This window comes from Rissa tridactyla, chromosome 3 (genome assembly GCF_028500815.1).
Source record: "Rissa tridactyla isolate bRisTri1 chromosome 3, bRisTri1.patW.cur.20221130, whole genome shotgun sequence".
Classification (NCBI taxonomy): Eukaryota; Metazoa; Chordata; class Aves; order Charadriiformes; family Laridae; genus Rissa; species Rissa tridactyla.
In genome coordinates, this window is record NC_071468.1 from 19,111,456 (window position 1) to 19,127,407 (window position 15,952).

Consider the following 15,952-nt stretch of genomic DNA (forward strand, 5'->3'; position numbering starts at 1 on the left):
TAGATATTTTATTTTTTTCTTTTCCTTTCCCCGGTGGTAAACATACTTCACACTACAAGCATTGTTAATGCAAAGCCCAGCATCCCGTTGACACTCAATGATATTTTTGACGGAGGCAAGTGTTGGGTCACCAAATGCGACTTCTTATGCTGAAAACAGACATGTTCGTATCTCTTACCCTTGAAATTATGAAAATGCATTTTGTCCGTAGTTTCTCTGTCCTCTGTACAAACACCTCTTTATCTCTCAGGCTTGTGTTTAGACTTTACACTTGGCTGGTACTAATTAGAGACAAACCAGGTGGAAAACGACGAGTCAGATGTTGGGGAAAAGATTTGACTTTTTTTGGACCAAAGCAAAGTGCTTTACATGTACAATCTATATTTGTGGATATCAGGAGGACTTTTTCATGTCTTTCCAGGGTATTTTAGGGTATTAAAGTCATAGCGTAAGAACCTAAACAGAAAAAATGTGTTTTACAATTATGAGTGTATTGCATCACCAGAGTAGTTGCCTTCATGCACAGTAAGTGTTGTGCTGTGCCCATGGGCAGAAAAAGCCATGCTTTACAAAGCTGATGGCATACCTCCATGCCCCTGATAAATTTTGAATATATTTGGTTTCATATGCAGCCTGCCATTTGCATAAACATCTGGGTATAACAAGCTATTCTGGCTTTTCCCGCTTTTCACTTTGTCTCCTCTTCCTTCTTACCTCTGAAATTTTCATTCCGATCTGAGTCATTGCAATGTGTCGGGGACTCTTCTCACTCACCCCCTCACAAACATACGTGCCTGTGGACTTTTGTCTTTTTTGGAAACTTGTGTTCAAAATCACAGGGCTGCATCCTTGCCAACTTGCTGTATGTAGGTGTGCCGGAGCAAATGCGCAGGGATTGTTCTTCTGAGGTTTCTGCAAGGCTAGAAATCTGGTTATTTCAATAGAAATCCAGTAGTCCCTGGAAGTAAATGCAGAGGTCTACTTTACTTATGTTAGTACCAATGCTATCGATGTTACCCTTGATTTATTTTTTATTTCTATCCTATTTAAAATGTCACACATGGGTAATGATTCTTCTGCGTGCCAGCACAGGAGTGGGATACAGACAGTTGTTCCCATGTTAGGGATGGACATGGGGGGAATGCAGAGCTTATCATTCGCTAGTTGTTATCAAAATTGCTGTTTGCATTAAGTATTTTCCATAGCAGCTCTGCCCTGTCCACAGCTCTTTTTGTTTGTCTCCCTTCTCCCAGGAGTGCAGGGCAAAAGGAGTTATTCACTTCTTTCTGTATGTGGAAGAGAGATGGGTCGTCCCATATATCAGGTTTAGGATGAGTCCCAGTCCCAACAGTACAAGGATGCTGTTGTGTACTATATTTGTATATCCCCAAAGATTTTAGTTCTTCATTTCTAGCACTTCATTTCTAACAGTTCCTGGATTAAGGGAGTGTTTTAAGGGGAGGGAGTACATACTCGTTTTAAAGTACCGAATTGCTTATCAGCGTGTGCTGCATCACCCTGGAGTTGTTTCATCCCCAGGGATTCTCAATACAATCATCAGCACCAGGTTTTCTGAGTGTTAAAGGAAATAACTATCTTTCCCCCCACACCCCATGTTGCAAGGCTTCTTCTTTTGCAGTAAGTAATACCAAGAATATCTTTTCTTTGTGCACTTGCCTCCCCTTTCTTTTTCCACCCCAGGAAGTCAGAACCTAAAAGGGAGCCTCAGAGCTTGTCTCACTTGAACACCTCCAGATTTTTGGATTGCTGTCGCTGTCATTGCGGCAGCGTTGCAGTCAGGTACCATGGTGATCTTAAATGCTGTCGCACTGCCTGCATGTACTTGTCAAATAATTTTTATAAAGGTTTTTTTATTGCTTTGATTCCAAGATGGTTAAACAACAGGCATATCTAATTCCCACTGCAATGTCAATGCTATTTACCTTAGAAGAAAGTAATTTTTAATTTTTTGCTTAGTGCTTATCAGTGCCTTATTACTTTGTACTGCTTTAGCTTCAGGAGAGCAGCTTCTGATATGGGAATCTGCCTGCGTTTCTATGCTCATCTGCGCTGCTCATTGAAGTACAAATGGATCCCTACTTCTAGGAATGTGTTTCAAATGAACACTGCTAAGGAACTCTTGTAGTTTACTTTGAAAATAGGAATGCAAAACAGAGCAATATTGTTCAAACTTCCCTGGCTTTTAATTTGTTCGGGAAGCAATTCTTAATGGTCTTGTTCTGAAACCCGAAACAGAATTTTTTATATCGTGGGAAAATGCATTGTGTACAGACTGTAAGGCTGTGGCTGCAGACGTGAGAGCAAAACCAGCTCCGAATTGTGCTTAGACAGTGCTGGTGACAGCAGAGGGGGTTACAGTTTTCCTTCCCTGTATGGCAAAGCCTCCTGTGATCCCAGAATCATGCTGTAGTTACAACAGTATCCTACTCGTTATGGGGTAGGAGAGTGGTTAATACCCTGATTTAGCAATATTATCTTGGAAAAATTTGCTGCATGAATTAAGATTGAAGTTATGCATCATGCTGGAGTGGGTCTAACAAACTGCCATTGCTAAAAGAGAGGCTTTAGTCCCCTCTCCCCTCCTCTGCTCCGTTCCTCTCCCAGAAAGCAATTTGCTTGCTTTACTGGGTTAATTTTCGGCCAGGCTAGTGGACAGAATCCGCTCACAGAAGACTCCAGTGATAGCCAGCGCTGGCACAGGAGGATCCACTGCTTGTACAAGGATTTCAGGGCTGGAGAGGGGGAGGTGTTTTGGATTTCTTGAGAGTTTTCTGGAGGTGGGGAGGACCTCTGTTTGGCTGCCATGTGGAACTCGAGGAGGCTCTGCTAGAAACTTGCTCCAAGTGGTGCTGCTCACAAGCTGGCGGTGATGGTCACGATTCTGAAGTGCTCATCCTCTCTCTGAGCCAGCGGTGCTGTAATTACTGATTCTTCCTGACCTGAAGCATATTTTGTTTTCAACGATCAAAATAAGCTGAGAATTTATTTTGAGGGGATGTTAAGTTTGGTAAAGTCAACAAACAAGTTAATGAGAACTTAAACTGCATAAGCATACCATAATTCTTTCTTTTTTTTCCCTCCTGTTCCATGGGTCACATAAAGACCAAGTGTCCAGAAGCACTAAAAACTAACTTACTGTATACCAGGAAGATGGGGGGGAGGAAATAAATCTGTTGAGTGGGATAGCTTTCTCCTGAGAGAACTCTAGGAATATAAACATTGAAACACAGAAAAACCGGTTCTGTTATATCTAAATAATTTGTCATGTTGGCTTGACATAGGCTAATTTTCAGTATGTAAAGTAAAAGGGGCCTTTACGTGATTTTTGGGAGGGTTACTTGTTTCTAATCTCAGGATCTGAGATTCAAAATAGTTTAGTTTTTTTTTTTTCCCTCTCCTTCAAAAAGAAAGCCACAGGCTTGTTGCCGTGGGCTTGAGGAAGATAATTCTATTGAATTTCACAGAAAGGATCCTGTTTCGCTGTGGATTTATGAGGAGCTTAAAAGAGTGAAGCTTAAGTCATATTAGCAATAATTAGATTTAGAAATTAAGAGTGATATATATATACATATATATATATATTTTTTAAAAAAGATCAGCTGCCAGGAATATATGGAGCTGACTGAATATAAAGTGGACCATCAGCTAAAACACTTTTCCAGCAGAGAAAATATACTAAGAATTAGCGGAAGCAGACATTTGATCCTGCTGTTTCTCTATCCCTTGCGCACATGAGAGTCACAGGTTGGCAGCCTTTTCCCAGGGCTGGTGCTCTGCGTTAGCTCCCATGGGAGAAAAACCCGTAGAGTTTGGCCCCTTGTTTTGTTGGGTTGGGTGAAGTTACAGGGTGCTGAATACAACGTGGAGAACTGAGCATTTCAAATTTAAAATGAGACCGATGTTGAGTTCATAGCGAAATGGCCTCCTGTAGAGGAGTATTTAGATGCTGGCAGCCCTGTTGAGTCCTTCCTCCTTGTGGAGCTCTGACGGAGCATGCAACACCTATCTGGAGTCAAGCTTCCTTGTGGCTGCCCCATCCCTGGAGGTGTTCAAGGCCAGGCTGGACGGGGCTTTGAGCAACCTGGTCTGGTGGGAGGTGTCCCTGCCCAGGGCAGAGGGGTGGAACTGGGTGATCTTCAAGATTCCTTCCAACCCAAGTCATTCTATGATTCTGTGATTCCTGGGGCAAAGCCCTGGGGTTTTCTGTTCGTTCATCTAAAGCTCCGTCTCTAAGACTTGTTTTTTGTAAAAAAGAGAGAGAGGAGAAGCCCTAGGTGATGAATTAAGGGTCTGTTTTATTAATGGCTTGTATTTCACTGAGGAACGTAACTTAAAATGTGGCAATATCGCTTGCTCAAAGGGATGCTGTTACTGCAGGAATTTTGAAAATGTTGCAGTGGTTTGTAGCTTTCGTGAGACTTCAATCCCAGCTTTTCTGTGTGATGCTCGTCTTCCCTAGGGTAGTCTCACTACACTGGCTGCCTGCTTTCCTGCTACCCAGGGGCTTGGCATGGTGTCTGAAAATGTGAATTATTGTGAAATGAATGGAATGGCTTGGATTTTAGTTTGTTCCCCCGCCCGTCAGCAGCTGAAGGAGGGGATTTGTTTTCAAAGTACAGTGCCAGAATGTCAGTGAAGTTTCTGACGGACGCTGTGCTCCTGAGACATGGCAGTATTTCGTTCTTCTTCAGCTTGGCTGGACCCACAGGAGGCTTCATCTGCAAGTAATGTGGGTTTTTTCTCCGTATTAAAGATCCTGATAGACTTACAGACCTTTTGGCTGTTTCTTAAAGTTTCTGGATGGTGGGAGCAGGTTCATGGAGTTTGTATTCAGGGTGCCAGAGATAACATTGGAGATCTTTTTCTAGGGGGATACAAAATTAACATGACAGGATGGGCTGTCAGAACAAAAACAGTAAAGAAACGAAAAATTAAATAAAAAATTCAAGCAACTGCCTTCAGGAAGCGCAAGGTGACAGCTGTGAAGATTCATTCCCCGCCTAATCTTTGGCAACCAAAATTGCTTCTGAACTGCGTGTGCTGAGTCTCATCTCTGTAGGTTCCTTGTGTAGTCAGTGGAGGGAGAGGCTTCTCCAGGGAGTGACTCAGGGTTGATTCAGAGGGCAGATGTAGCCTGACGCAGACTACCTTATGCACCATATCTACCTGGACCTGATGTGAATACTCCTCAGTGTGGTTTATTGAGCAAATATTTGTAAAAGACTCTTGGTTCTTCGGCTGGCATCCCAAGAAGCTGTCTTCCAAGTTCAACTGGTGCCGTAAAGAGAAGTTTCTTTGTGATACTAATATGGATGTTTACTGTCCATCCTCACTGGAGATGACTGTTGGTCATCTTTTCCTATCCTGCCCCTGCTTGGTTTTGTCTCCCTCCAAAATCACATGCACTAATGCAGTTTCCTGCATCTTTTTGGTAGGTCATATTGTTTAATCTTTTTGTTGCCAGTGGTAAGAAGGGGGTCAAAAGGAAGGGTGTGCTACAAAAGGAATTTTTAGCGAGGTTTTTCTGTGTCTCTTTCTTTGTGTTATCTCTGTGACATTGTAATAGCTGTGCCTGTAACATCATCCTTAAATAAAAGCTGAGAGTTTGCTGATTGTTACCCTGCGGTGCTGGAGGGGTGTCCTGTTTCGTCCTGGGCGAAGAGGTATTACTTTGTCCTTTACACTTCGACTTCTCAGACAGTTTTTAAAGCAAGATGGAAATTCAAGATGAGTGCAGTTTTGTGATAAAGGTTATGCACTCACAGAAGTTGTAGTAGAAATAATGGAAAAATACTTTTCTGTTTATAAAAAAAAAAGCAAAACCAGGAAGGGGCTAAAGAATTTGTTCCTCTAGTGTCTAAATGAAACAAAATCTTCATGCACAAATTGATCCGCTGTCGCCAACAGAAATACTTCTGTGTGGCTCTGAGTAGTTTTCTAAACTTGCAACCAAAGATATGAACGCTTCTGCAAAAACAATTAAACCTCTTAATTTCTGATTTCCTTTCTCTTTCTTTTTTTTTGCTTGAGAGTGTTCTGCCTTTATTAATCTTTAGCAAGTATATCTTTCTGTCTTAAATATAAGGAATAATTTAGTATTATGTCAATATTTTCACAGTGAATACCGGTCATAGTAAGAAAGGTTTTCCATAGGGTTAATAAAATGATTTAAAGATTCTTTCTTGTAAAAATGTAGGAAACTGTGGTACATCAAATTGCTTGCTACGTGATGTGTAGAGCAGGAGGGGCTTCATTTGACAGCATGGCTGGGAAGACAGACAGAATTAAACCCAGTCTGGTTTACCTTTTCAGTGAAAGATGTCGATGTATCCTAAAAAATAACCATTTATTCAACTTTCAAACATGATCTACATTGGTAAAATTAATTCCTTTCTGCCTGAGCAGGAAGTGGTGAGTGCTATCTATGGAGTTTTCCCATTGGGGATAAATCCATGGGAACCTCTGCTGACCTCTCTCTGTCTTACACTTCCAGCTAGGCTTAGTCTGGTTTCCCTGTTTATCCCCTGCACTCCTCGGTTAAGGGAATTTCACACAGAGAGCAGCCCTGCTGATACTCAGGATTCAGAAAACCTCCTTTAAAAAAATATACAAGTAAATGTGCAGGTCAAAAAGAGGAAAATTTTAGTCGAGGTTTTATTGGTAGTTGTTTTTATTATTATCACTTTGCAGAAATATATTTTGTATGAATAGTAAATGAGACAAAAAGTGTTGTGTACTTTTGCTTCTTAGGAGATTTGTACAGACAAAATATACATATTTGAAATTACATATCGGCTAATTCATTGCTAAGGGAAAAACTCTTGCTGTGTTTCATTGCGGGGCTTTCAGTGTAAGAAGCTGTCTGGTCAAATCCTGTAGCGCAAATGATACGACCTCAAAAAGACTTTTCAAATTCTCGCATTTCAGTGTTATCAACTGTGGTGGAAAGATTGCTGGCACAAGATCTGCGGGTCAGGCTGAGGAGTTTCTGACCACCAAGCTCTGAGTCTCCATCTCTTCAAGGTTTAGGAGCGGCAGCCATCAGGGGTCTCTTCAGGAAGGACTTAATCATAGAATCACAGAATGGTTTGGGTTGGAATCACAGAATCACAGAATGGTAGGGTTGGAAGGGACCTCTGGAGATCATCTAGTTCAACCCCTGCCAGAGCCTGGTCACCCAGAGCAGGTTGCACAGGAACGCGTCCAGGCAGGGTTTAAATGTCTTCAGAGACGGATGCTCCACCACCTCTCTGGGCAGCCTGTTCCAGTGCTCTGCCACCCTCAAAGTAAAGAAATTCCTTCTCATGTTTAGGCAGAACTTCCTAAGTTCAAGTTTGTGCCCATTACTTCTTGTCCTGTGGCCGGGCACCACTGAAAAGAGCCTGGCCCCATCCTCCTGACACCCACCCTTAAAGGAAGGAACCTTTAAGACCATCTTGTTCCAGTCCCCCCGCCATGGGCAGGGACACCTACCACTAGACCAGGTTGCTCAAAGCCCCATTCAGCCTGGCCTCGAACACGTGAACAGGGCTGGTTTCTATCTCAAGTGCAGGAGTCCATGGTTTAGGGTTTCTGCTGGGACATGAGCTTGTCTTCACCCGTGCTCACACTGCCACAGCTTTGCTCTTCAGCCCTCTACCCAGGTGTTGAGGGGGAAGCTGTACGCTTGGTTTTAACATCCAAAAATCCATGCGTCTGCGTTGTCATACTCTGTATGTATTCACGTGGCCCCAAAAAAAACCCAGAAAAAGGTGTGGAGGTGATGGTCAGTAGCTGGAGGGCACAGCCCAGCGTGGATGAGTGAAGCGTTTGGCTTTGGGATAGGGAGAGCTGCAGGTCATGGCGGACGGTTTTTAAAGCTTCAGTTTTGTTTCTGTTCTTCCCAGCATGCGGAAAGCTTTGTTTTTGTAGGGTTTCTGGAGAACGACTAAAAAGTAAGGTTAAATTCTTTCAGGACAAGTTCATTGTATCTGACTTGGGGGGAGGTAAAAAAAAAGTCTTTTTGCTTATCTCTAAAGAACATTTTAAATTAAAATTAAAGAAAAACAATAAACAATGAAGGAGACAGTGCTATTTCTGTCATCTGATATTCTGCGTTCTGTCACATGCGCACATGCTGTAATTTATCATAGTATTTGCGCTTGTATGAGGTTAGTTGAATGCCCGGCATAAAACATTTATAAATTAACTCCACAAAGAGGATTTTTTGCAGAGGTGTGTAATGGTGCGCACACGTGCACAAAGCCTGGGAGAGAGACCAAGCCCTTTTTCCTGGCATCGCAGATTGGGGTCAGAGGAGTCTCTCTCCTCTTTCTAGCAGGGAAAGAGATGTTTTCCTACAAAATTCAGCTTCTCTCGTGTTGGCTTGCTCAGTGCCTGGTGAAGGAAGAGTAGCAGGGGAGAATATCTTGTGAAGAAGAACTGGAACAGCTTCTCCTTTATTTTCAGTGTTTAAATTTAGTGCCTTTTGGCTTTGCTACATGAAAAACATGGGCCTGGTGGCTAAAACTTAGCTCTGCCTTACTCTTTATTTATTCAGGTCGCTGTTCGGCTTGTTCACATGGGAAGGATCAGGTCTTCTGTTGTTCTCTGGGCACTGAATTGCAGTCCTTGTTACAGCTCCTCATTATAAAGTCACATCTCCCAAGAAAGACGTTTTTGTCTCGTAAAGTGGGAGAAGGCGGAACCCTTGCGAGCAGCACGCTCTGCCCAGCTGGGCGGCAGTTGCAGGCACTTGGTTTTTCAACAGGCTTTGCCTGACAGACTGCGATGGTATCTGATGGGGGCCATTCACAGCCACTTCTTGCCAACCTAACTATCAAGATGCCGATGCCTGTTATGGTTTACAAATGGGTCGTTTAAAAAGGTTTCAAGGCAGGGTATGTTTTCCCAAGAAGAGGGCTTGTTTTTTCCCAGGTGTTATCCACCAGACTGTCGCACCAGAGCTTTGGACAGGTGGCATGGTAACCACCCATGACATCCCCATGTCAGGACACCATGGGGTTCCTCAACATCCGCGGTACATCCGGGTCACCCAAAAAGCTTTAGGGACATTTTGTGACCTGAAGCCATGCTCAGAGCGTGAACCAGCCCAGCCCTTCATCCCAGTGTCAGCGCCCCAGCCACATTCCCAGCTTCCACCGCTGAGGGAGGAAGGCTCACATCTCTTGCTGTTCAGATTAATTAATTCAGATTAATTATTCACTCTCAGTGAGCACCTGGAGAAGAGAATGAATCTTGTCTCTTCTCAAAGAAGTAAAAAATGTTCAGGATCGAAGTCAAGGTGCTAAATCCCATGGAAGCCCTGGCTGCGGACTTGCTGGCTGCATTGCATTCTCCAGCACACTTGTTGAACACGCACGCGTTAACTGTTGGGGCATGGCTCCTCCTGAGCTCAAGAGGGTCCAGCAAAGGCTGTATTATATGAAATCATCAGCCTTGTAAAAACAAAAAAAAATTATAGCTTAGGCATTTACAAATTCACTTTTTATTATTTCTAAATGAAAGTAACTATTTCTAAGAATTTTCTTTATTACTTCAGCGATAAATCTTATAAAACGCAAAAATATTTAATGATTACTGTTATTGAGGAAATTTGGCATTCATCACAAATTTAGAAAAATATACTGATATTTTGTGCTTATTTTATTACTTAGCTTTTCTACAAGAATAATTGTTTCCCTTTCAAACAATACTTAATTCTTAAAATCGGTTGTGGGTACCTTCTGTCTTTAAGAAGGGAGAAACCGATGGTGTTCCCTGTTTATCCAGCTGTCTTCCCTCTCCTCCTGTGAGTATTTAAACCACGTGCAAATAACCACTTACACTGCATTTTACAATGTTTTAATTAAATGCATCTCTTCTTCCTCTGTGATTCTCTGTCTTCAAGACATTGGTCATTCTGCTGGTTTTAAGGGTCTTTCTGGAGAAGGTTGATGAGTTGTTCCTCACTTGCAGAGATAAATTATAAATACTGCTGTAAATTCCTGTTAAGATGAAGAAGAATAATCTGGTGTTAATAATTTCTATTTTTGACAACATATTAGGTAGAAATGCATTGCATAACATAAAGCATGCATGTATTTCAAAGCAAGAAACATGCCTAGTATGGAAATTACCAGCAGGTAGCTTTGCAGAGATGCACACCAGGATTTAATAAGAGTTGTTCTTTAACTATGACTACACAAAATGATTTTTTTATCATTGGTGCATCAGCCAATATAAGCAGTAGTATCATGGCCAAAACAAGCAAGTCGGGGAACTTGGAGGTGAAGCTTTGTCAACAAATATGATATTTTAAAATAGTGCAGCAGATGGACATAGTAGGCTGGTAATGAGCAAATTTGGGTTGATATTTGGGATGGGGGATATCTATTTTGACTGAGATGCTCAAGATGAAACCAGGTCCATAGAAAAACCACCTACAACAAAAGTTTCTGTGACATGTTTGATGTGAATAAACCATCAGGTTTTATTACCAGTAAATATCCTGGTAGCGGAAGAGGGAATTTCTGAAACATGGAACTGGAAATGAGTATTTAACAACACTTGGGAGAAAAACAGATTGTTCGAGCATGGATGTTTTAATGAAAAGCCTCATTGTAAGTTGCAATCTTTTCTTGTGTTCATTCTGTATTTTCCACAGTCTTCTGTTTATTAAAATACTTTCAATTTGGCATTTGTTCTGATGCTTATTTGGGATGCTCAATGACAAGCTTCAGGGGGAGTACTTGTAATCCTGTGCTTTGAGGAGAGTGAACGATCGATAATCCAGTACCAGGAGTGCAGGTTGAACTTGTGGAATTGTTGGCTAGAATATATCCCACCCTTTCAGACACTTGAAGAGCTAATTAACCATTTTCTGGCTTCCCTTTCTGACACCGTGTAGCTCAGGCTGCTGCACTCCTCCAAGCTGGAGCTCTGTTAGGAGCCCGGAGGTTTGGTAGTTTTGAAGAAGATAAAACTGCTATTTTTGTTTCTGTTTCCTTTGTCAGGCATAACATTTGGAGGATAAGGAGGGAACGGTGCATATTAAACTGGATAATTTGTTTTGGTCAGAACTCTCTTAAGGGCAAGCTATTTTTAGAGCTTTATCTGCAACATGAGTTAACTGAGGTGTTTTGAAGCTCGCTCTGACAGGAACAGAGATTGTTTTACCAGCAAATGTGAACAACTTTGTTTTGTAACTTGAAATCGGTGTTTAGTTACTCTGTCAGTGGCTTTGTGGATCACAGTTGTGAGAAGATTCAAGCCGTAGATAGCAAGGGAAGCTGCTAAAACAAATGCACCCAGGGAGCAAAGCTGAAAGAGCTATGGAGATGTATTGTGCCTTTTTTTACATTGATTGAACAAAATAACTTTCCTTTTCGTGTTACAGAATGTTGATTGTTTTCCATAATTTGCTAATGATACAATAGCTCATCTGTGTTTAACAGCGTGAATGAATAAACCCAACCCAGACGCAACATCAACGTCAATTAAACCTAATAAACCTTTCATTAGCAGATTCCATAGACCTCCACTTCCTCAGTATTTTTAGAACAAACATCTTGGCAGGCGTCAATAAACAGAGTTATAGAAAAGAAATACCAAAGCTTTCCGGTGATGCTGAGCTAATTTCTAATGTGCAGAAGGATGAACTACTGGGTTGAGATCAGGGAGGGTCCAAGCCTTGGACTGGGTTGCAGCCCAAGTGCTCTCATCAAAAAAACCCAGGCGTTTCTCTTCTCCCTTGCCGTGCACTTCTTAACCTGTACACTGCGATTCCCAGATGATATTTCATGGGTGAGTTTACTACCAACCTCTGGAAGCAGTGCTCTGGAAGCACTTCAAGTGCTGTATTGATTAGGATCTTGAGTGCCTTGCTCTGTCAGTCTTCAACCTTTGAGATTTTCCAAGGTGTGCAAGTAATAAGCATACTGTTTTTTCCAAGAAAAAAAAATACTGACAGGTACTTCTAGGCTTAAGAAAAACAAGCTTTTGCAGCTTAAAAAAAAGTAATTGTTCCTAATGAAACCTTCAAATGAGAGTAAAGTGCACCAGAGCAAGGCACTTTCACATCAGCATTGTGCTGGCGCTTGCTTACTCTACTGAGAATATTCCAGCCTCAAATTAATCAAGATTGCCAGATGTAATAGCAGAAATTTGTAATCTCAGGTTTGGCTTGTGTTTTGGGTTTCTGCCTTTGAATGGATATGAAAAGAGCACTGTGATTAGAGCTCTTAATTTCAAAAGCACGCACTGTAAAAACTGAAAACCAGGAGAAGTCCCCTTGTCGGGGCAGATGCTTTCCTCACATGTATCTGATTGATGCTCGCATGCACCCATAGGCATCCCTTTAAAAAAAAAAAAAGTCAAATATAGGTGAAAAGGACTTAAGATTCCTTCAGGTCCTGGAGGCTTCTGGAGCAATGTCTGGAGCTGAAGACAGGAGCGTGTCCCGTTGGTTTTAATTCTGCCTGTTGCTTCTCCTGGTCATTAGTGAGCGGCCCTCCCTCAGCTTCAAAGAACTTTTCCCTTGATTTGGATGGGAGGAGGGATGGGATTGCTTGCTCTTCATCATGGGTCTTTCATATCCCTTCACCTTCCTCCAAGGTTTAACTTGCAAAGCCTATCGTGCAGCTCTGCAAATTCATGCTTGAATTTGGCTGTTAGCTGCCCTTGCCAGCTTGTATTGATCCCTTGCTAAACTATGACTTAAAACCAAGTCCATTTACTTAAGAACAAGTCCAGTTGCTGTCATCTGACAGAGGCAGTTGATTTGTGAGGCCCTTCCCTGCTTCTTTAAAATTCTTTTTTTTTTCCAAGGAAATCAATCTGGATTTATAGGTACCGTCATTAATGGATGGTAGATACCTATAAAATTCATTTAAAGCTCACTCTGAAGGAAAAAAAGGCAAGTGTCATACAAACTTTTATGCAAACGTTAATTCATGACCAATATAAACATTCTTATTCATAGCAAGCATCATCTCATCAGCTCATCTCAAACATTTTCAGGTTCTTTTTCTTACAAAGAGGGAACCACAGTGACATTTTTGGAAACTAGATTATAGACTAGACACATTGATCGAGATGAAATCCACGTACAGTCCGGTTCCCTTTAAAGCTTATGCAACAGGTTTGCAATCTTGTACCAACTGTTGTCACACTAAATGTGTTACGGCTTTGTATAATATGAGCCTGATGGTGCTGTGTCTACAATTTTTAAAGCAGAGCTGGATAATCCATGAGCAAAACAGGGCATCCGAAATGAAATGGAAGACTAATGACTACTGGTGGATTACTGAATTTCTGGGTTTGAAACTAAAGGTAGTCACTTGCCCTGTGAACTGGCATCTCTGTCTTGAATAACCAGAGCAGCTCAGATGTTAAAGCAAGAGTTTTGCATGAACTTCCTTGCTGTGCTAGTTCCTAAAGGATCTACGTTACTCCATTAGGGATGTTTACTTTCTTGTGCAGTCCATACAAATAGTGCAGAATATAAAATTCTGGTAATAAAACCAGTCCTTGATTATAACATTCTAGTAATAAAAATTCTTGGTAATATAAAGCTCTGATCATAAAACCGGTCCTTGATTAGATATTTAAAACATACCCATGCCTTACTGTTCTCTTCAAGGAGTGGCATGCTTTGTACATGCCTCCCTGCCTGTGTGTTTCCCAAGAGCTCCGGCCACATTGCAGGGCGATTTTAAGAACTTCTTGGGTTAAGCAAGAGGAAACATCAAAGCAGCGGATGAGGAAGTTCTCCAGCAGAGCAATTCAGGGCAGTGGCTCTGTCCTCATACAGTCAGAGGTAGCAGCTTTCTGATAGCCTTTTTTCAGAGAGGTCCTTCAAGAGGGAGCCCTCCCCTCCCCAGCCAGGAATGCTGTTTTATCCCACGAGGAGCAAAACTCCTGAAAGGTCTGATCACATTTCAGGCTTTTTCTGATGTGTGCCATTCAATAACAAATACTATAACACAGTAACAAACCTTCAAAATCATGCTAAGGTATAGAAGAGTATTTCTGAGATAGGAGACTGTTAAAAGCTGCTTCAAATTTTGCTTTTCCATCCTAAGTTGTATTGTGTTTCATGGAAATTCAGTCTCAGATGGCTCAGCTAGATGCCCTGGCACGTCTGTTTGTTCACTAAAAGAGTAAGAAAATGAACGCTATCTTTGATTTCTTCAGCCAGAAGTCTTTTCTGCATGTTAGACATTAGCGCCTGATGTTATCTATGTAAAGGAGCGGTAAAGGTTTTGCAGGGGTTTTCTTCCCTCCCAACAAGAAACATTGCTGTATTTACTTCAAAGAGTGCTGCCTGGTTGTGTCCCCTGTGAAAGCATCAAATGAAAAGCAGCAAAAGCACCTGAAAAAATTGTTTCTTCTGTGGACCAATGTGGAAAGTTGGAAAATTGCTATACTGGAGTTTTGTACTGACTGGCAAATTGTCTTGTCCCCAAAAGGAAACTGTACCGTCCTTCATTTACTGTGAGCTGCTACACTTAATAGCTCTAAGGATGGACCGTTCCTCCATTCTTTGACCTTTACACTTTTTTTGCCTAACAACCTTTTTCCTGCTATTGTTATCTCTGCTACACCTGTTCCTCCTCCCCTCTTCACGCAGAAGCACATTAATCAATAACATTTGTACATGTGGCTGAAAAAGTGCCTTTTCGAAGCTGCTTTTAGCAGAGGTATAAATATTAACCAGCAGATCCACCAGTAGCTGTAGGACCGATTTTTAAATACTACTTCTATTAAATGGCCCTTTTTTGCATTTGAGAGGTACTGGTCTGCCACCATGTACTTGGAGATCCTCAATCCACGGGTAATGGACCAAAAAAAGAGCAAACCAGGGACAGAAGTGTCATGATCTCAAAATGAGTATAGCACATGGCCTGTATTGAGCCCCTTTTCATTTCATATGGTCTTGGGATGGTGCCGTAGTGTGGGATCATCTTTTTTGAGTTGCAGAACTAAAAATATTTTGCTGGAGGTGTTGGGCCCTTCGGAAGTGGCACACACAGGAGGCTCCAAAGAAAAACTATGAAATTAGTGTTCTTAGGTAACTCTCCCTCATCTCTTGAAAGTGGTTCAAGGATTCCGAGACAAAACGTGCTGCATTAGGTCTGTTGAAACCATATTGTAAGAAATGATCTCTAGTTACCAAACTAGGAGGAAGAAACAACTTATTATTTTAAATAATAAATGCCGTTCTTCTACATGGGCTTTTCTTTCCACTCTCTCTGCAGTGATCATGGAGTCACCCTGGTAGGAGTAAACGTTGTATTGCAATTTGAAAGTAAAGACATCTTAAGCATATAGCAAAGGCAGTCCCAAGGAAGGGGTATTGTGATCAAAGCCGCAAGTGGTGGTCCTCTCTGTTTCTGCAGAGGCAGAGGGATGAAATATGAATCAGAAAACCTGAAAAAGAGAATCTTGTAATATTGATGACATAGAGAGCAGAGAGGGTATTCCACCAGTGGGAAAAAGAGGAAGATGCATTAGATTTAGGTTCAGATTTAATCCTAGGCCAGTTGCTTACTTACACTCTCGTTATGGGACATTCTGGACTGCAAACCAAAGTGTGATGTTTAAGCCAACAGAAGGAACAGCAAGCAGCTCTTCTCAGGCCTCATTGTACATTTATAACCTTTCTGTGCATTTAACACTGGCATTAGAGCCGCTAGAAAATGTGACCAGTCACAAAGGCGATGCCAAGAAATTATCGAGGGGGATGTTTCAAATATGAATTGAATGTAACACATTCAAATGTTTTATTTTTTGAGGGGCAGTTTTCCAGAGAAGATGTGAAACTCAGCCTTGTAGAGGATTGGGTTTTCCCAGTTGAAAATTGTGTTTCCTGCTGTCAGTGAAGAGTCCCAAAATGCCCGCTCCGAGTCACAGGGAGACAAGCCATGTCAGAGAGAGAGCCTATGACAGG

At 41.8% G+C, this 15,952-nt stretch overlaps 1 protein-coding gene across 4 annotated transcripts in view; it reads left to right on the forward strand.

The window, feature by feature from the left end:
- The window catches only part of COMMD1 (copper metabolism domain containing 1), an 83,871-nt gene that overhangs the window by 44,798 nt on the left and 23,121 nt on the right, over positions 1 to 15,952 (forward strand). The window lies entirely within an intron of this gene.